Source organism: Sarcophilus harrisii, chromosome 2 (assembly GCF_902635505.1).
Source record: "Sarcophilus harrisii chromosome 2, mSarHar1.11, whole genome shotgun sequence".
Classification (NCBI taxonomy): Eukaryota; Metazoa; Chordata; class Mammalia; order Dasyuromorphia; family Dasyuridae; genus Sarcophilus; species Sarcophilus harrisii.
In genome coordinates, this window is record NC_045427.1 from 349,014,472 (window position 1) to 349,033,713 (window position 19,242).

The following is a 19,242-nucleotide window of genomic DNA, read 5'->3' on the forward strand; positions in this document are numbered from 1 at the left end:
TTTTATTGCTGTTGTAATATAGATTTGCTTTCTGATGATGCTATTTTTACCTATTTGTCAAATGGCAATGATAAGAATATCTGCAAAGTCAAATGGTTTGATATTTGATTATGTTTGATGTTTGAGAATTAGTCTTGAACATATCATGGTTAGTTTTGAATTCTGGTGCTGGCATAAAACTACTATATGATCTAGGATTTACCATTTTTCTTTCCTGAATCTTTAATTATTTCATTTGGAAGATAGTACATTGAATTATGTAGTCTCTGAGATTTCCTTCAACTTTGATATTTAAGGAAATCATCATCTGTTATATAACTTAACCCTACCCATTTCCTCATTGCCTTTCTCTTGATGAATCTTGCACTGAAAGAAAAAAATTACATTTTTTCATCCCTTTACCCTCAATTGCTGCTACCCTTTTTTAATTTAATATCTTCCCCAATTACATGCAAAAACACGTAAAAATATTGTAACATTCATCTTTTAAAATTTTTGAATTCTCCACTCCACTTCTTCCTCATTGAGAAGGTAATTTCATATACTTTGTGTGTGTGTATGTATATGTGTGTGTATATATATATATATATATATATATATATATCAATGTTTAACATATTTCCACGTTGCTCATGTTTTTAAAAAAAAGGTTTTGATCTCTATTCAGATGCCATAAGTTCTTTCCCTGGAGTTGGATACAATTTTTCATCATAGGTTCATCCTTCTGAATCATCTTGGATTAGTGTATTTCTCAGAGTATTGTCCAAGTCATTCATAGTTGATCATCATATAAAATTGCTCTTACTATTTTCCTCATTCTAATCATTTCACTTTGAGTTATATGAGCCTAAAATCTCTTTTCAGCATAGTATCCTGTTCACCTCTTACTTTATTCTCACTCATAACCATATGACTTTGAACAAAAGAATCAAGTTAAGGCAGATCATATCATGAAGTTATATGACAAATTACTTATTGAAGTGTGATGCTTATTGGAGTATCTATGTGCATTTGGACACATACATACACACATGCCATAGAATTACATATTCATCATCCAATGGAATCTTATCCGTTGAATATAATGCACATAATTTAGCCTCCGATGCTGCTCATTTCTAATTTTTTCTCTATCTAGATCCCTAAGCATTGTCTTCATCCCTGTCAGTTCCCCAAGATTTTATGAAAGTTGGTAATTCTGGATCTAACCTATCATTCTTTTCCTTTCTTAGACAGAACATCTCCATTTCTCTTCCTTTTATTTCCTCCTTCATCTTTTCCCAGTAGCTCATTTCTGTTTTTTCAGTGCTTCCTGTCTCTCCCTGTCTTTCTTTTATAATTCATTCTCCCATTTCATAAAGAATGATCACAATTCAACTTCTTCCATATTTTTCCTTTCTTTTTCAAACCTGTCATAATTTACTTTTTTATTAATTTTTTCAACTCAACAAAGATGAATATTTCCATATACAAAGATTGGAAAAACATTTTATGTGAAAATATGAATTTTGATTATGTTTACTATAAAATATATGTTAAATTCAATATTCATGTTAAAATTATTTTATATATGTGTCCCCTAAACTTGTAAGTTTAAAAAAGCTTTCATTGGTGTTATTTTTTAACTATTTCATCAATTATCCACTCTCCTTAGATCTCTCCCTAACCTAATCCCACAAATAAAAACCCTCCATTACAAGTATGTTCAGAAAATCAAATCTATTCATTTTCCACTTTAGGAAATATGTGACTCATTTTGTAAGTATAGTCTATCACTTCTTTTCATGAGAAGCAAAACACATGCATTCACTTTTTGAAACATTTCTATTTATGGAAGATAATAGTTTGCTGAATTCTGAATATATGTCCTCTTGTTCTTATCTCCCAGTGCCACAAAAGTAGAAGGTAACGTCCTCAACTTCAGAGATTGTTTGACTTTATATTCATGTTATAGATCCTCTGACATATTAAGAATTTAAGAAATATTTGATGAGAAATTGGTTGCAATAATATAGTAGGGAAGGGATGACTGGTCTACTCCAAAACTTCCTAACCCTTTCCCTTAAATTGATCTTTTTTCCTTTTTTGTTGCCTATGTGGCAAATTTTATCAATCAACAACATTTTATTGAATCGCTGCTGTCCAATCAGTGCTGAGACACAAAAGAGATAAAATGTATACTTCTAGTAATCTTGGGGGTCTCTATAATTTAGAGAATGACCAATTAAAGTGATTTTGGCCATACCGAGAATAGTTGTATGAACTGGAGCAGAACAGTTCATACTACCAATTTTTATATTTGTTTTCCGGAAAAATACATCTTTCTAGAAAGATTTTTATTTTCCTTTTATTGTTAATCTGTACTGTTGATGGGAAAATCATTAGACCTGGGGATATTATAGCCTCTTCTCCATCCCATCCATTGCAAAGAATAAATAATAGAAATAGAATAGAAATCAAGTATTTAAAAGGAAAAAAGATAATAAAACAGAAAGAGGACCAGAATGAATTGTGGATATGGGGAAGAATTCTGGGAATATTACAGATTAGACCAGAAAATATCAAGTTCTCCAGATTTCCCCAACAGAACAAAATTTCACCTCAGAGTAAATATAGACTGGTAAAAAACAAATAAGGCTTGGGGAAGAATAGGGGTCTCTCTGAGATAATCTGAGGAGACTGGAGATGGACCCCAGGATTGGGATTAGCCAGTGTGAAGTGAAACCATTTCCAGACTAACTTCATAGAAACATGAAGTGGGGATTTGTGGGACTAGCTGTGTTTGACTGGAGCCTCAGTCTGAACCACAGAAACTTTCACCTTCCAAATGTCATGGGAAATCATATTCTGAGTCCTGGAAAATTAAGAGAACCTCTGCAGTTTGTGCTACTGAGACACAGCCCTAGGCAAAAAATGAATGAGGTGAGTATAGAAGCAAAGGGCAGAGATGTTGCTGGCTATAGACACTTGCAGAAAGAGAGAGCTTTTGGTTTGGGGTCCAGGTCGGAGTGGAAAGCAGAAGTGAAGCTAGAGGCATTATCACCCCCCACCCTGGAACTGGAGATGCTTACACTAATCATTCTTATTTCAAATAATAATGATGATGATGAACAGGTAAAGAAAACCCAATCATAGAAACTTATGGGAAGAGGGAAGATCAGGATTCATCTTCAGAGAAAGACACTGAAGTTAAAAATAAGTCTCTGATATCCCAAAGAGTGACATTAAATGGCTATCTGCCCAGAAAGAATTTATAGAAGAACTCAGAACAGAATTTAAAGATCAAGTGAGAAAGGTCAGGGAGTCTCACAGCAAGCATGAAGCTGGACTGAGAATGCTTGGGTAAAGAGCCCTGAATCAGTCTTTGATGTTGCTGTAGAAGAATGAGTAATCAATGAAGAATATAAAATAATAGAAAAAAATACTCTTTTTCTCTACTTAGTGATGACCCATGCTCTAAATGAGGCTAGTCTAATTGCACAGTGGCTTCCAGATGTAACCAGACCTGAAGGGAAAAATTTCAGCATTCATCAACTGGTCCTGGGAACACACACATCAGATGAACAGGACAATCTTGTGATAGCCAGTGTGCACCATCCCAATGATGATGCTCAATTTGATGCCGCTCACCATGACAGTGAGAAAAGATAATTTGAAACTTTTGCCTCATTTAGTGGAAATACTGAAATTGAAATAAAAATTAACCATGAAGGTGAAGTGAACAGGGCTCATTATATGCCCCCAGAATCCTTGCATCATTGTAACAAAGATTCCATCCAGCAATGTCCTTGTTTTTGACTATACCAAACACACTTCAAAACCAGACTTTTTTGAGGAGTATAACCCAGACTTGCATCTCCATGGACATCAAAAGAAGGGAACTCAAGTCTCAATGGACACTTGTTTAGTGCATCAGATGAGCTTATGGGACATCAAAGCAGTTCCAAAGGAAAGGAAAGTAATGGATACAAATACCATATCCACAAGACACACAATAGTAGTAAAAGATGTTCCTTTTTACCTGCTCCATGAATCTCTCTTTTGATCAGTTGCTGATGATTAGAACAGTATGATCTTGGACACACAGTCAAATGATACTTCTAAACCAAGCCACTCAGTGGATGCCTGCACTGCCAAAATAAATCATTTCTCTTCCAATCCTTATAGTGAATTCATTATTGCCACAGGATCAGCTGATAAAAAAGTTGCATTTTGGGACCTTAGGATTCTGAAACGTAACTTACATTCCTTTGAGTCACATAAGAATGAATTATTCAATATTCAATGGTCTCCCCACAATGAAACTCTTGGAATCCAGTTGCGGTGACTATAGGCTAAATGTCTGCTCTAAAGAAGAGCAATTTCCTGAAGATGCAGAAGATGGACCACAAGAATTATTATTCATTCATAGTGATCACAGTGCTATGATATCGAATTTCTCCTGGGACTCCAATGAAACTGGTTATTTCTTCTGAATCAGAAAACTAACTTATAATTGAATAAATTGTTTTTGTACAAATTGAGCAAAAGCTAAAAGTAAAATTAAATATAAACCACTCAAGAAAAACAAAAAGATTATGAAAAAATTAACCAACTAGAAAAAGAGATACAAAGTCTTAAGGAAGAAAATAATTCTTTGAAAATTAGAATTGAGCAAGGGGAAGCCAGTAAAGTTATAAGACACCAAGAAATAATAAAATAAAATACAAAGAATGAAAAAAAATAGAAACATAACAAAAAAAAACTTTTCTACAGAATGGATCAAGACGAGAAAATATAAGAATAATTGGACTACCTGAAAGCTGTGACTAAAAAGAAAAAAAGAACCTTGATGCAATAATGCAAGAAATAATCCAAAAATATTGTCTTGTAATGGTAGAAGAAGAGAAAATAGAATAAAAAACACATAGGAATATTACTGCCAAATTTCGAAAACCCCGGATCAAAGAGAAAATTTTGCAAGAAAGAAAACAAAGGAAAAAAAAATTCAAATATACTAGAGCTACAATTAGAATTGTACAGTACTTATTATCACCCACAATAAAAGACCTGGAAAGGTCCCAGAATAATATATGACAACATTCCAAAGATTAGGGCTATGGCCAAAAATATCATATCCAGCAAAAATATTTATAATATTGAATGATAAAAAAAATAAACTTTCAATGAACTTGCAGATTTTCAAAACTTTGTCTCAACCAAACCTGAAGTTAGTAGAAAATTTAACAGAGAAAAGTCAATATCAAAGATTAATTTCAAGGAACTCAACATGGGCAAATTATGTGTTATTCGTGGAAATATATAACATACATTTAAGACTGACATCAATAATTGGGTAGCTCAAGAGAAAAATTGAGACATGAGTATGATCTGATTCCCAAAAGCAATACTATCTAGGAAAAGATAAAAATAACAATGTTATACAAATGAGATGCAGATAAACTGATATAGAGGCATTTGCAGGGAGGAAGAGGGCTTATGGTTCTGGAACCCTATTCATATGGAGAATGAGTTAAACAGGGAACACTATATCTATATCTATCTATCTATACATATATGTGCATATATGTATATACAAATATATATGTGTGTATATACACATACACACACATACACATATACCATAAATGATACAGCATTCTCCAAAATCTATAAAGAAAGCAAAAGTAAATCAAATATAGAAGAGTACTTAGATAAATCAGAATGGGATAAAATATATAGATTAAGGGAAGGGGATAAAGAAAGAAGAAAAGGGTAGAGAAAATAAAATAAGTGAGGGATCCATGGGTGGGGAGAGGATAAAAGCAAGCAAATTAAGGAACAGAATTAAAATAGATGAATAGGAAATAAGACATATACAGAAACACTACTACAAGGATCAGCAGTAGAATTTACTAGAAAAAGTTAGGGCTATAATCATTGATCAAAATGAAACAAAAAAAAATAAAGACTTCTGGAATTTGCTTGAATATTTTATGTTGAATTTAATGTATTTTTTCAGGAAAAAATAACGTCACTACCTACATAGAGCATTTATTAAGAAATTAATATGCATAGTTCTTTATGTAATAGTGATTTTCAGTTTTATGGGAGATTATCTTATTCTATTCTACTATGTGTATGAAGAATCTCATGCTATTTGATATTTTATTATTTTGGAATAAGCAAGGAAATATAATACATATGCATTTATATTCTATTTACATTTGTTCTCAATTTGACCTTAGGAGAAGTAGTGGTATGATGAGTCAGAAAATAATAAAGATTTCTTCAATACATACCAGTTTACAGTTACTATATTAAATACTCAGAATCCATGTAAAAATAATACAAAATTTTATCCTTGTCCTCAATGAGTTTACAATCTAACAGAGGAAGACAATATTGGGAGAAAATGAGGTGAGTGTTTTTTGTTTGTTTGTTTTATCAGGCAGGATTTCACCAATAAGAAGAATTATAATACTGCCTGAGAAAGATGATAAGTTTATTTTTTTTCATTCAAAATGGAGTTTTAGAAAATCACTTAATCTCTTCATATTTTAATTTCTTCCCCTGTTGATTAGCAACAATACTACTGAGGTAATTGTAACTACCTTAGGAGATTGTTGTAAAATTATCTTCATTTTTCTAGTTGAAAAATTCACATTTTCAACATTGGCCTCATAATTGAATTTTTCTTCTCATGAATTCTCTGACATTTATATTCCTTTCTCTTCACTCTCATAGACAAGCACTCCCTGATCAGGAACTCAGGATCTCTTGTTTGCAAAATGATAATAGCTTCAAAATATTACTTTCTTCTTCTTCTCTCTTCTTTCTCTGTTTCTCTCTCTCTCTCTGTTTCTCTCTCTCTCTCTCTCTCTCTCTCTCTCTCTCTCTCTCATTGCATATTTCCAGAGAGCCACAAGATTATGTTTCTAAAGAAAGATCACTTATCTCTCAGGGTTAAATATTTCCTTGGATTCTTATTTCGTTTATTATAAAAATCTAATTAATTTTTAAGTCTATTCACAAACTGACTACAGCCTACTTTTTTTAGTTGTTGCATGTTCCCTTTTTGTATGAATTTAACAAAAATTAATAAGCAGCAATATTGTTATCTACCAAAAAACCCCAAAATGTAAATAGACATAAAATTTAGTAATAAATATTTACATTTTATAGACATAAAATTTAGTAATAAGTTATTATAAGTTTTAAGTTATTATAAGTTATTATAAGTTATAAGTAATAAGTTATTATATTATTATATTATATATTACATATATAATATATATTATATTATATTATATTAGTAATAAGTTATTATCAATAAGTGTTTGGTTTGAATATTTATTTTATTTACCTATATACTAGAGGTTACATAAAAATTTCTCAGATGAAAAAAGGAGCCTAGTTGAAATAAGCTCTGGCATTTAGTATTACATTGGAGTAATAGTAAAATGACAGTTTTTTTTTCCTAATTAGAGATTTAGATGTGACCAGTGAAATTATATTATATTCAATTTATACATAAGGAAATCAAGTCCTTCCTAAATTAATTAACTTAACCAAGCTCTGACAAGTAATAGGGGAAAATCCCAAAGTCTAGGTTACATAATTCCAAAACCATCACTATTTTAATTGGAGCATGATATCACAAATATTAGACATGAATGAATTTGCAGCACAATCTCTAATTTTTGCATGATGGTCTGTCCCTCTGGGTGAACATCATTTTAAATTATACTTTTTTTCCTGTCTCACTGTCACATTTTTATTCAAAGCACAAAAGTTTAAAGAAATCCAGAAATATTTCTGAGAAAAATTGCTTTCCCCATTATAGTTTCCAGTTTAATAAAGTGAATTATTCACTGTTTGTTGACCAATAGCTTTGTGCAGTAGAAACCTCTAGGAGATATAACTTGGAGACAGAAGGTCTGACTTGGAGTCAAACTATTGCCTTTACTTTCTATGTAACATATCACTTAAGTTTCAAAGGGCTTTGTGGTCAGATTCAGAAAAATGAACTTTATTAAACTCTTTGAAGTCACTTCAGATTTTTATAACCTTCCTTAATTTCTTCCTTCATAAAGTTTGCATGTGTTGTACGGTTTCTGATATCTCTTCTCACCATAATAGCCTTTCACTTGCTCTGGAAATACTCTAGGCTTCCACCTGATAGTTTAATGAGGCTCCAAAGTTGGTTGTAAATGTTGGAGTCTCTGTCATGGATACTTTGTGTTGAAGAAGCTTTTATTTTTGACCCAATTGCGTGGAGGACTCTTAATCTCAGTTTATGACATCATTTTCAATTTCTTCAGCTTAAAAATTTATTATTGCCTCGTGTTTTTTATGTCAGTGGCCTAAGCATGGAACAACTGAATAGTAAAAAATGAAATAATTACAAGTTGTTATTGAAAATCTATTATGCTCAAATCACAAAGAAAACTTATTAAAATATAATGACTTTTTGATGTTTCATAAATTCTGGAGAAAGGCACAAAGTAAGCTAACATTTTCAAGTTTTTTATTTCTGTTTCCAGGGTCATAATTCCTTGCCCTAGATGAGAGTTGAAGTTGGTTTGATGTTTAGTCAGCTTTGATTAGACACCTACAAAACAAATTAGTGGATTTTTTTAATGGATGTCCAAATGTTAGCAAATACTCACAAATGATTGCTAAGGATACAGAGTTTACTATTGTCCTCACCCATTTTAAAATAACATTTAAATATGAGCTGTTTCCTTAATGAGAATCGTATTAAGTCCATAATTTTCAGAATTTTCCAAAGTTTTTGAGGGGATTGCAGCATACAAGTAAAAGTTGCTGGTTTCTAACCTTTTGTTTCCATTGAGTATATGATGAAACTGAACATCTTCATCCTAAATGCTGTCCCTATGAGTTTAATAGAACCCTACTCCCCCAGGAGTTGCATGAATCAACCCTTTCTTTTGAGATTTTTCCCTGCTATGTTCTCAGAGTGAAAATCTATTTACTATAAAAGTTCAAAAATGAGATTCAGAGTATAATGCATTCTCATTAGTGTTGGGTATCCCAAAAGAAAAGTAGCACCACTTCTAACTTAAAGGAGCTCCCATTCTGATGTCATGGATGGTTAAGACATCCACCATGTACCAGAATTCTAAGTATTTTACAAATATTATCTTATTTGATCCTCATAACTCCCTGTGACCTAAGCATTTTATTTACCCTGCCTCATACAACCAAGAAGTTTTTGAGACTGGATCTGAACTCCAACCTTCTTGTCACCAGTTTCAGCATTATTATCAGTCAGGCCATATAGTCAATACTCTTTTTTTTCCCCACATGGTTAAATGTATTACATCATAAATGGATGGCAGAAATATTTAGTTTTTTACCTTCCTTGTAGAACTGAAAAATCAAGAAAATCTCACACATCGAAAAGACTCTGTGCCAACATTTTTGAGGAGCCTTGTATATAATGATTTGGCAAGTTGGGTTGTTAATCATCTACATTAATATAGGTCCTTGGACCTATTGGAAACTTGAGTTCCAATATCTCCTCTGAATCTCATTATAAAGATAAGATGTAGCACTTACATAACTTGTTGGTATTTCAGTGATTATTTCATTGCTATTATACATATTTCCTCTATGCTGCTAAATCATATGTATGGCATACTGGAGATTATTTGACCTGATTTCAGGAAAATTTGAGATCAATCCAATTCAAGGATTCAATGAGTATAAGAGCCCTTTGATTATTAATTAAAAATAATTAAGCTTCAGAAATATTCTAAACCAATGTGTCATCATGATATCAAGATGATGTTGGTTTCTCAATAGCTGTTCACTCCAGTGCCTCTTTTTGGCAGTTCTTCCCAATTTAGAAATTAAGTAATTCATCACTGGAAGGTTATAAATTTCAATAAGGTTATAAATTCTGATAAAGATTAATCTCATGAAAGAAGAAAAAAACTAGACCCAGTTCCATGTGCTTTACCTCACTCTAGAATTACAGCAATCTCCTAATTATTTTTGACATATTCATTACATGCCTATAATTTTCTAATTGCTCTATTGAACCCTTGGAAAGATAAATATTTTGTATAGTGTGTTTTATAACTGACACCAATGAATTTGGAGTGCCAACAACATACTCAGATTTCTCACAGGCAATTGAGAATACAACCCCTACCAACATGAAACTTACAGTCTAGTAGGAAATATGAAACTTGCACAGGTGTAATCATGAACAGTATTGGGCAATAGAATGCATTCAGAAGAATATTTTTTAGTTATTGAGTAATACTGGAACATATCAGGGAAAAGTTGTTATTTCAATTAGGGAACATTGGTATTGGTCTTACCAAAAGTATAATCAAAACACGTAGGCTTGCCATCCTTCTGCATGCTTAGATGGCAGAGCATTGTCTGCTTCTCTTAAAGTGTTTGATAGGAATGTGTGGGTCATCTAGAATACAAGATTAAGTGGAAACAAAGACATGAGTTGTTTAGGATTTAAATCTTAGGGCCATAGTCAAAGTGATTCCCTAAGCAAAAAAAACAAACAACAAAAAAAAAACTATTGAGTTTTTTGAACACAGCAATGATATTTTAATGAAAATTTAGTAATTTATATATATGTGTGTGTGTGTGTATACGTATGTGCATATAAATGCATGGGCAATGATTATATCTTAGAAAGTCTTCCCTAATTTTGGAGACGTTGTACAGTTTAATAATTCTGTCTGAACACTGAATCAAATTACCTTCTGCACAAACTAGGTGGACTTAGTTACCATGAGAGTTTGCAAAGCACAGGAATTAATACAACCTCAAAGCAAACTCTTGTTGAATGGGAGTATTCAAAGAATACTTGGTGTCAGGCTGAAAATGATACTCAGAGGAGAAAGATATTGAAAGCTTTGAATGAGTAAAATTAGAAAGAGGAAAAGATTATAATTGAGCAATTGGAAACTTGAGTTCCAATATCTCCTCTGAATCTCATTATAAAGATAAGATGTAGCACTTACATAACTTGTTGGTATTTCAGTGATTATTTCATTGCTATTATACATATTTCCTCTATGCTGCTAAATCATATGTATGGCATACTGGAGATTATTTGACCTGATTTCAGGAAAATTTGAGATCAATCCAATTCAAGATACATTAGCTGTGTGACCTTGGGTATGTCACTAAATCTCTGTCTGGCTCTGTTTCCCATACATAAAATGAAGGTTTTTACAGGGTTTACAAATTACAGGGTTTTTAAAGAATTCAATCTAGGAACATACAAATTAAGTTTCATGCCTTAAAACTCTACAGAAATGCCAGTTTTATTATTATCATCTTGATTATCATGCATTTTCTCCATTTCTCATTCATAATGTCATAGTCCTTGTCTTCATAAGTTTCTACCAACTTTCCCTCATAACTGAAATGTTCCTATTATTCACTTCCATCTTAGTGAATCCATTATTTCTCTTAAAATCCAACTCTAACCTTTATAGAAATCCCACATGGTAGTGTTTCCCCTTGCCTCTCTAAACAAAATATTATTGTAGTATTTTTTTTCACATATATTTACATATATTTCCTTCATCCAACCCTTAATAAAAATCTAAATGCTTTAATAAATCCACGTACTGTTTTTATCTTTTTGGCATTTTTATTATTGAATCCTTAGTGCCTTTGGGCAGTAGGGTAAATAGTTTATGAAAAGCTTATTGAATGAGCAAACATATGGTACTGTACTAACTGTGGGAGAAAATACAGCATTTTGAAAACATATTGTTTGTAGCTCGCAAAAAACCCTACATCTTTTTACATATATAGAGATGGTATAACCATCTCTAATGCTATTGTGCAATTGATTTTTTTTTACTGAAGTAAAAAATTATTTTCCTATTATTTGCATGTATTAAAATTCTCACTTTATCTCACATTATGGTAGGAATTCTCTAACATCTTTGATTAGAGTTCTTTTAACCTCCACTTGAAAATCTTTCACAAGAGAATCCAGTCTTATTAAGATTTCCCTTCTACTATTGAATCACTATCTTATTAGGACATTTTGTCCTTAGCCTCATCCTTCTTGGATATGAAAGCTCTTCAGATACTTGAAGATAGTTATAATATTGCTTTGATGGTTTATTTGATCTATATATACCATGCTCTCCAGTACTTTACATATAACTGTTTGTTTGTACATATGTACTGAAGTTTTGTCAATGTTATTCCTAACATTTGTCAACAAAGACTATTGCAGGTAAAGGCTGAGCAGAACAGAATACAATGGTCCTATCACCTCCATTGTTTTGAACTGTGTGATTTGCATAATCCAGTATAATCTAATTCTTCCCTCCCCTTCCTTCCCCAATCCAATGTTTAGCATTATCCCAGGCTCAATATTCTTCTCAATTCCTTTTGAATGCTTAATTGGGTTACTTGTTCACCTTTCTCTTCTTCCTACCAGGATATAGATATGATTTTTTATCTTGCTAATATTCAGGCAAATCATGTCTATGCCATTTTCTTGGCATGCAAATCCAGTGAACATTGTTAAACACCTGCTATCTGCCAGGCACTGGGCTTAGTGCTCTGTATACAATTAAAAGGTAAAAAATACTCTCTTGAAAAAAATGATTATCTTAAATTGAAGTTAGAACAAAGAGGGGGCAGGAAAGGGGATGGGTCTGAGGAAGGGAATGGACATAAGGAAATATTTATTTGTCAGTGTGCAGACATCTTGTCTCATGGAGTTGAAACCATTAAGTACAACAGATGCAAAGTGGAGTGAATAGAGTCCAGTTTTTACACTCAATAAAAGAAGGTATTGAAAACAGTTTAATACTCAGCCCTCCCTCCATTCAGAAGGATATTTTTTTCCCATGGAGTTGAAACCAGATAGAGCAACAGATGCAAAGTGGGAAATATGCCATTTTGCTGACAGTCTAATAACCATGTATCCAAAGCAAATGAGGTTAGCCTGGCATGACACATTATTGATGGCAACATGTTGATTTATAATGATTCCCTCTTTCCCTTTAAGTGTTCACAAACTATCCTTTCAGTAATAATTTCTGGAAGTATGCCAGCATTAGAGAGGAAACTCATTTTAATTGTGCCCAGATATTCTGTTTAATATCTGGCTATTAGTGAATTACCCTAGATGAGGCATAAGACATGGAAAAATTACATGTCAGATCAAATCTTATTAATGATTTTTAACAGTCTCTTTTTTCTAATAGAGCTTATATTCTAGTAAATGCTTAACTCATATTTATGTAATGTTTTATTGTTGCAATATTGAAATACCTTATCTTATTGGGGCCTTCAAAATAATCCTATAAGATAGGTCTTCATGGTGATTAGAATGGAACAGAATAAGTTAGCATGGAGATGTGGGCTCTTTTTAGGGCTTTTTAGCCTCAGTCAATTACATGCTCATTGTGTATATACACAGTGGAAAAATACAAAAGTGGAAAAACTTGAACTTCCTTTTTATATTTTTGGAGTGACCTCAAATGTCTATGTGTTATGCCATGGTTTATTGCAAATGCTTTTGGCTCAGTCAGGGAACCATATGTCTTTAAGGTGACAATTTGAAAAGAGAATAATTTGTTTTCAACTCTTTTGTAACCCTCCCAAAAGTACATGACATCAGAAAAATGTACATCTGCCCTTACAAATATTGACACTTTTATGAATTACTCAGAAACCCCATCAGATGGTTGGGTTTTTTTCGTCTAATGCAAAATCTATTAATTGAATGTTTTTGTTTCCTACAAACTAATATATATCGAGTTACTCTTATTTTAAGCTGTATTAATTCTATATCTTTCATTTCATAAAAAAACCTGACATCTATACTAAATGATTGTGAACTGTGTTTGTTATCTGGTATGTTGAAAGTCATTGAAATGCTATTTTCAAAATAAATGTGATAAGTCTGCCTTTAAAATGCCCTTCATCTCATTAGAACAATTGAATGCTTGTTCTGAAAGGAAATTCAGATATTCCCATGAATGCAGCCAATTTCAATTAGCTCTGTTTTTTTCCATAGAACTTAACAGAGAAAAGGAGTTTCAAATTTTGACTTCAAAATTTACTATCTACATGTTTTGGGGCAATTCATTTCATTTTTCTTGACCTGAATTTCCTTCCTTTTAAGACAGCTCTGTAATAATTTTCTTATTTATTTCATATACAATAAATTATAAGTACTTGAGTTCTAAGCAATACATTAAGGAACAGAAAGATTCTGGGAAGATGGTGGAGTATATAAGAAAATTCCAAGCTCTATAGGTGTCCCCCTCAAAAAAAAACCCAAACCACTCTTTAGGGCAGATGTGGAGCAGTAAAATTAAACAAGATGATCCTCCTGGGACAACCAGAGAAAATCTAAAGAAAAATACCAGGACTGAGACTTGGCCTTCAAGAAGTATAAAAACCTCTAGGCTGATTCTGATGAAACAGCAGGTATGGGATGGGGTTGGGGTTTATCATAATGCTTGGTAAATACAGAGTTGGGTGAGGATACTACTTGTTGTGGGTATTTATAGGATAGTAGTAGTGCTAAATTTGGGTTACAAACCAAAGGGAGAAACTGAAGGAGAATCTGAACCCAGAAGCACATCTCACACACCCCATAACTATATTTAATTATATTGATGAGCTGTTATTTTTTAAAAATGAGCCAGCAAAGTAGAAAGAACCTAACCATAGAAAATTACTATGGGAATAGAGAAGACTGGGGTTCATCTCTAGAGAAGTATACTGATACAAAAAAAAAACTATTATTCTACCCAAAGAGTAGCATCAAATGTTCATCTGTCCAAAAAATAATTCAAACTCAAAAAAAGACATAAAAATAAAATTAGATTTAGGAAAAATTAAAACAAAAATAAGAACAATCCAAGAAAAACTAGTAGTTTATGAAAAGAAAATCAGCCAACTAGAAAAGGAGCTCCAGAATTGTAGGGAAGAAAATGTCTCCTTGAAAAATCAACATTTTGCAAGGTAAAGCCAGTGAAGTTATAAGAAATCAAGAAATAATTAAACAAAATGTAAATAATGAGACAATAGAAGAGAATGTGAAACATATAAGAAAAACAACTGATTTCAAGAACAAATCAAGAAAATGAGAATAATCAGACTACTTGAAAGGTATAATAAAAAGAATCTTGATATAATAACATACTAAAAAAAGAATATTTAATGGATTGCCAGACTTGAGATTTTTTGTTGTTGTTGCAAAAATAGACTTTAACTTAGTAGAAAATTTGTCATACAAGAGCCAAGAGAAACATAAGGTAAATATCAAAGACTAATTACCAGGACCCAATTAAGACAAACTCTTTATGTTTTATACTTGGAAAAGTAAACCATATGTATGAGTGTCATTAGTAGTTTGAAAGAAAGATTTAGATAGAATAGATTATAATGGTATTCTCAAAAGCAAAATTGTTTAGAAAATGGTAAAAAGAGTAACTATCTTATGTGAATGAGGTACAAGAGAAAAAAAGTGACTAAGGAATTAGAGGGGGGGGGGGGGGGGGGGGGGGGGGGGGGGAGGAGGACTGGTAATTCTGGAACTCTATTCTTACTGGTAATAGGTTAAAGAGGGAACCATAGTACATGCACATATACAAACATATAAGTATTTGTTTATAGTCTTCTAAATTCATCAAGAAACAGGTGGATAAGGGGATAGGGAAGGGAGAAAAGAAAAGGGAGGAATTTTTAATGGGAACCCTACTCATATCAAATCAGAGTTAAAAAGATAGCAACAGATACATTTAGAAGAGAATAAAAGTCTTTTAAGTTTATAAAGAAATAAAAGGGCACAGGAATAGAATGGGGGTTATAGACAATATTTAAATTAACAGTAATAGGATAAAGTGTGTAGATTAACAACAATGGGAAAAAGAGTGATAGAGTCAGTGGATGAGGTTAAGAGAAGAATCACTGGTATGAGTAAGGTAAGTTAAATAATAGGAGGGCAAGGTAATGGGTAGAAGTACAGTCAAAGAGTCAGGAGTGACAGGAAATAAAAAATACATACAAATATAAAATAAAGATCAGGATTAGAATTTTTATGTAGGAAAAGTAGGGGTAGTAATCATGATCTAAGACAAAGCTAAAGCTAAAATTGATTCCATCCAAAGAGAAAAATAGAGAAACTATACTGTCAATCATATTGATCCTATTGTTTTAGACTTATTAAAATAACTTTAAAGTGTGAGGTTGGAATACTGTTATAATGTAGGAAATGATGAGTTAGTGGATTTAGAAAAATATGGAAAGATTTGGACTAATGTAGATGTTATCCACTTTGGGAGAAAAAGAACATAGTACAATTTTGCATATAGTCTTACATAGATGCATTTGAAAAGTATATGTGTATGGCTATAGTTTTATATATATATATATATATATATGTGTGTGTGTGTGTGTGTGTGTGTGTATAGATGTGTACTTATATATATATATATTTGTGTACATGTGTGTATATGTATGTTGTATATATTTGAGAGAAATATTTATATACGTATTCTAGATCTATATATTGAAATCTATATATTCTATATAAAATATGTATATATAATCCATATCTATGTAGATTTGGATATATGGAGATATATATGTGTGTATGTGGGGATGTAGTGTACACATGTGCTTAACTATAGCCTTCTTGTAGGAGGAGGGATGGGAAAGGGAAAAAAGAATAGCAGCTTCCTACAAAGAAGCAAAAATGGAAAACTCTGTTCTCAATATGTAATATTTATTATATAGGCTTTCTTAAATTGAAATGTATTGCTTCATATTTAGAATCTCATATTCTTTTATGCACATGGCAATGTTTTTGTTTAAATGAAATAAAATATATACTTAAAAATGACTAAGTTAAAGAATACCTCAAGAAAGGGATCCATGAACTTGCTAAAGAAAAAAAAAAATAGGAGCAGCTAGATGGCACATTGGATAGAGCACCAGCCCTGAAATAAGGAGGATTTGAGTTCAGATCTGATCTCAGACACTTAACACTTCCTAACTGTATGACCTTGGTCAAGTCACTTAACCCTAATTGTCTCAGGGAGAAAAAAAGGAAAAAATTAAAAATTTATTTCAATATAATTGATCTCATACTTAATCCCATATATTTTACACATTTACAAATATAATTCTGACAATGGACTTAGAAATTTCAGTAGATTTCCAAAGAAGTTTGACAAGAACATAAGGGAAGGATTTTTTTAAGTATGGCATTTGAGCTGGTTCTTTCAAGTTATGGCAGAAGTTCAATAGGCAGAAATTATAGGAGGACAACATTTAAAGAATCGATAAAATGATGAGTAGACTTTTGTATTGGATACTTTTGAGAACAGCAAATTAGTCTAGGTTGATTATATTGAAGATTGTACTATGGTTTTCAGTTTGGCTCAATGTAATATATGCTGCATTAGTTTTCAGAAAGTTCACTTTAAATTCTGGCCCTATCACTTAATAATAGTATGACTGTGCAGAGCCTCAGCTTTAAGAATCTCTCAGAGCCTCAGTTTCCTCAGCTGTACAATCAAGGAATGAAATGATATATCCTTCCCAGTTATTTGTGCAATTCTAATTTAATTTTATTTAAGACAGGCCATTCTTTTCTTTCTCGTCTCTTCCCTACTAAGAAATAATTTCCCTCATATCCATCACATCATAGCTTTGAAGTATCTCTATTCTGACTCTTACTGCTTGCAATCCTGGTGATTTTACTATGCTGACCCTTGGTTTTTAGAATTTTCAAATGCTGTTATCTGAATAGCACTCTACCAGACTTATAGGAAGATGGAAACATGGGGGTGTGAGGAAGGCATCATTTCTGCCAGGAAAATTCAGATCCTGTGTCCTATGCCCTTAGCAAGTTGAGTAGTGAAATTGCCTCCCTGTGAGCTCCTGCCCAGACTTAATATTGTTATCATGGCCTGTATTAGCTAATCTATTTCTATTAGTACAGGCCTATCCAAACCCCTTAATGAAGTTTGTGACCACAGGGAGGCACAAATGGTGATGGTTCATGGGCTGAAATCCAGCAATGATGCACGATACCTCCTTGTGGTCGACAGGCCAGTGATTTGTGAAGCTGACCTTTCAGATCTGCCTTCAATACTTGTCTAATATATATCTCAGTAACCCAAGTGATTATCTTGCCAAAACATTTTTTATAAAATTATTTTATGAAATTACAGTTTGATGAAATTGGAGACTTTAGAAAATTGCAATGTAATATTTGACCCAAATAATTACTATATAGTTCACAACTAATTTTAGGAGGTTCTTTTGTACATTATGTCACCTCAGTTGTCAGTATACATAAGCTGAACCTTTATCCTGGCACATCTTCACCCTAATGTAAAGAATTCTTTCAAACTTTTCTCAAAGTCTATTCCATTTTGCACTCTACGATCCACAATAGAATTTTTTTGGAAAATTCTTAATATTTAGCCTTGATGCATGTCTAAGGTTTTTCCAAGAAAAAATTACCAACATCTCTTTTAGAAAGGTCTTTAATATACCAAGTACAAAGTACTTGTATTTATTTCCTCAATCACAAAATAGATGTTTATTAACATTGTCTAATACTTAAAACATGAAACAATAACCTATATATAATTATACTTTCTACATCAGTTTATCTTGAAAACGTTAAAGCCTGAAATGGTTAGTGGAATCTGGAAGTGTTATTTCACTTCTCCTATTTTATAACGTCATACCTTGTCTTCTTTTTAAACCCTCTTTCTTCCTTACTAATTTCTTGGAAATGACTAGATTTGTTAAATCTGTACTCAGATCTAAAAATTTCAGACTTCTTGTATTGATGAAGTTGTTACAAGGCCTAGAAAATCCAGCTAAGAATCATTGTTATTAAGGAAAGAAACTGAACTGGAGATACCTAGGATCTTAGATCTAATTTGACTATTCAGAAAGAAATGTATGTGTCTTTTATATCTTGCACCAATACTGCTCAGAATAGGAGAGAGAGTCTGGAAGTGAGAGAGAAAATAATCTACTGCAAGTGTTGAAAATATCCTAATATTCTTCATAACCTAGAAAAAAGAGCAACAGTAGTTTTCTTTACATTTATAGTTTACTCAAAAATCCTATTCCTTGACAAAGCCTACTCCTATTCCTGTGTGTGTAAATCGTTCTTTGAGAGCTGGTTTCCTGGGGGGCTTCTGGGAGCAGCTTTCATTTCCGTTCAGTGTAATAATCACCTCAAAT

The 19,242-nt window shown here is 32.2% G+C and overlaps 1 protein-coding gene and 1 pseudogene across 2 annotated transcripts in view; both read left to right on the forward strand.

The window, feature by feature from the left end:
• FSTL4 (follistatin like 4) overlaps window positions 1-19,242 on the forward strand; it is a 790,888-nt gene that overhangs the window by 513,505 nt on the left and 258,141 nt on the right. The window lies entirely within an intron of this gene.
• Window positions 1,575-4,520, forward strand: LOC100931185 (annotated as a pseudogene).